Source organism: Jaculus jaculus, unplaced genomic scaffold, assembly GCF_020740685.1.
Source record: "Jaculus jaculus isolate mJacJac1 unplaced genomic scaffold, mJacJac1.mat.Y.cur mat_scaffold_35_1_3033546_arrow_ctg1, whole genome shotgun sequence".
Lineage (NCBI taxonomy): Eukaryota > Metazoa > Chordata > Mammalia > Rodentia > Dipodidae > Jaculus > Jaculus jaculus.
The window spans coordinates 1,669,898-1,673,869 of record NW_025423491.1 but is presented as its reverse complement, the minus strand read 5'-3'; positions in this window follow the sequence as shown (position 1 = coordinate 1,673,869).

Here is a 3,972-nt window from a genome sequence, read left to right as displayed (position 1 = left end):
CCCCCTACTGTAAAAATAAAGGCAACCCAAAGAATTGATGAGTCACTTAAAACTCAAGATTTGTCCTTCTTCAAAACCTGTATTATGTCTGCCATCCTCCTTAAAAACAAAAGGCAAAAGTGTCATGTATCAGTACATCTGTGTGGCAGACATCTTTACACATATATTATTTCTAGCCACACAGTGTTTCATTTAGAAGGACACGGACCAAGTCAAGGACATTCAGAGGAATGGATAAAACTCAGACCACTCTATTAAAACCACCAAGAGTTCAAAATGGCAAACAGTCCACGTTTCATTCCTGCATTAATTCATCAGAGTCTTATATCTCAGGCACTCTCAAGCCATAAAGAGTACTGAATTTCCTGGTATCTTGGAGCTTACATGTCAGCACATAGCTCACTCACCAGTGAGTTTATAAATACTGCCATTATAGCTGCTAATGGGTTTCAATATATTCCTCAGGACCTTCTCTGGAGTGTCCAAGAATTAATAGGCTTTAACATAAAGAAACTATAGGGCTGGAAAGATGGTTTAGTGGTTGTGTGCTTGCCTGTGAAGCCTAAGGACCCAGGTTTGAGGCTCTATTTCCCAGGACCTATGTTAGCCAGATGCATAAGGGGGCACATGTGTCTGGAGTTCATTTGCAGTGGCTAGAAGCCCTGGCATGCCAATTCGCGCACTCTTTCTCTCTCCTGTTTCTCTCCCTGTCTGTCACTGTCAAATAAATAGATAAAAATAAACAAAAAATTAAAATAAAAAAGAAACTATAGGGCTGGAGAGATGGTTTAGCGGTTAAGCGCTTGCCTGTGAAGCCTAAGGACCCCGGTTTGAGGCTCGGTTCCCCAGGTCCCACGTTAGCCAGATGCACAAGGGGGCGCACGCGTCTGGAGTTCGTTTGCAGAGTCTGGAAGCCCTGGCACACCCATTCTCTCTCTCTCCCTCTATCTGTCTTTCTCTCTGTGTCTGTCGCTCTCAAATAAATAAATAAATAAAAATTAAAAAATAAGAAACTATAGTTTTAAATTTACTTATTAGAGAGAGGCAAGCAGATAGAATGAGTGTACCAGGGCCTCCAGCCCCTGAAAATGAACTCCACTTGCATGTGCCACGCTGGGCATCTGGCTTATATGGGTAGTGTGAAATCAAACCTGGGTCTTTAGGCTTCGCAGACAAGTGTCTTCACTGCTAAGCCATCTCTCCAGCCCTCAACATCTTTTTGAGAGCTGGATTTTTTAAAACTTAATTGTAGTTCTGAAGAGTCCTAATGTTTAGGTCATTATAAACATCACACCACAGGTGATTTCAATGTATTTAGGGACTCTATCCTCTAATCTTTTTATCTGTTCATTGATGATGCATACATGTGCTCTGGGAAAGAGTTTTCAAAGCAAACTCACAAATAATCATATGACAAGCTTTGAATAAAATGGAGACACCTTACATCTGTTGAACATTGTGTTTCAGTGTTAGGTGGCACTAAATCCAGGAAATGTCATTTTGTGGGAAATCAACATTTTTGCAAATTGCTATAACGTAAAGAAAGCATTTCTTGGACCTTAGTGAAGCAGTTATCTTCTCATTACTAGCACAAAACATTTGACTAGAAGGCATCTTATGGAAGGAAAAGGTTTCTTTCGGCTTACAGTTGCATCATCACTGTGTTAAAGATAAGGCCTAGGTAAACATGATAAGCATTGTGGTACAGATGAGGCCTGGGATAAAAAATGTTCACTTTTGTGTTTTAGATGAGGCCTAGGGAGACATCACCATCATGTTGTTACAGAAGAGGCCTGGGGAGACATGAGCATCATTGTGTTATAGATTAGGATTGAGGAGACATGACCAGTATGTTTTTCCAGATGAGTCCTAGGGAGACATGGTAATCATGTTGTTACAGATGAGGCCTGGGGAGACATGATCATCATTGTGTTAGATATGATGAATGGGGACACTTTATCATCATTGTGTTATAGATTAGGCCTGGGGAGATATGAACATCCTTGCTTTAGAGAAGCAACCTGTGGAGACAAGATTATCATTATATTAGTATTCAGGCCTGGAAAGGCTTGATCGTCATTTTATTACAGATGAGGCCTGAAGGGATATGATCAGCACTGTGTTATGAATGAGGCTTAGGGAGAGATGACAATCAAGATGTTGCAGATAAGGCCTGTGAAGACATGGTCATCAGTGTCTTACAGAAGAAGCCTGGGAAGACATGATCATCACTGTGTTACAGATGACACCTAGGACAAATGATGTTTATTGTGATACAGATAAGGCCTAAAGAAATATGATCATCATTGTGCTGCAGGCAAGACCTGGAGAGTCATGATCATGATTGCGTTACAGATGACACCTTGAGAGACATGATCTTCATTGTGCTACAGACAAGGCCTGGGAAGACTTGATTATCATTGTGTTAAAGACATGATGATTATTGTGTTAAAAATGAGGCCTGAGAAGACATGGTCATCAATGTTTCAGGGAAGAGGCCAGGGAGACGTGAATATCAGTGTGTTACAGAAGAGGCCTGGGGAGACATGATAATCATCATTTTACAGATGAGGCCTGGGGAGTCAACCATCATTATGTTACAGAAAAGGCCTGGGGAGACATGATCATTATCATGTTAAAGTTGAGGCCTGGGAAGACATGATTATCATTGGGTTACAGGTGAGTCTTGGTGTAGGTTTTGATCATCTTTGTGTTTCAGATGAGGCTAGGGACATTATCATCACTGTGTTACAGATGAGGCCTGTGGTGACATGACCAACATGTTTGGACAGATGAGGCCTAGGGAGACATGATGATCATCATATTACAAATGAGGCCTGTGGATACATGCCCCAAATCTTGTTATATAAGGGGCCTGGGGAAACATGATGCTCATTGTGCTGCAAACGTGGTATGGTGAGACCAATTTACCATCATTATTTTACAGATATGGTCTGATCATCATTGTGTTACAGATAAGGATTAGGGAGACAAGATCATCACTGTGTTACAGATGAGGCCAGGGGAGATTTGATCATCATTTGCTACAAATGAAGCCTGAGAAGATGTGATTATCACTGTGTTACGAATGAGGCCTGAGGAGACATGATCTTCACTGTGTAACAGATGAAGCCTAGGGAAACCGGATCATCATTGTGCTGCATAAGTGGTATGGTGAGATGAATTTAATATCATTATTTTACAGATTTGACCTAGGGTACATAAACATCACTGTGCTACAGATGAGACCTGTGGAAACATGATCATCATTAGGTTGCAGATAAGATCTGGGGAGACTTGATTTTCCTTGTGTTACAAATGAGGCCTGGGAAGACATGATCTTTGCTGTATTACAGATGAGGCCTAGAGAGGCATGATAATCATTGTGCTGCAGAAGTGGTATGGTGAGATGACTTTATCATCATTTTACAGGTATGGCCTGGGAACATGATTGGAACAATGATACATATGTGGCCTGGGCAGAAATGACCATCATTGTGTTACAGATGAGGCCTGGGGAGACATGATCAGCATTTGGTTACAGATGAGGCCTGGGGTAAGAAATTATCCATTTAGTATTTAAGCTGAGGGCTAGGGAGACATTATTATCACTGTGTTACAGATGAGGTCTAGGGAGACATAACCAGCATATTGTTACAGATAAGGCCTGGGGAAACATGATTATCATTGGGTTACAAATGAGGCCTGAGAAGATTTGGCCATCAATGTTTTAGAGAAGAGGACATGGGAGACATGAATATCAATATGTTTCAGATGTGGTTTGGAGAGACTTGATCATCATGTTCTCATGGAAGAGGCCTGGGGAGACATGATAATCATTGTGTTATAGATATGGTCTGGAGAGTTTTGACCATCATGATGTTACAGAGAAGAACTGGGGAGACATGATCAACAATGCATTAGATATGAGGCCTGGGGATACATAATCCTCACTGGGTAACACATAGGGCT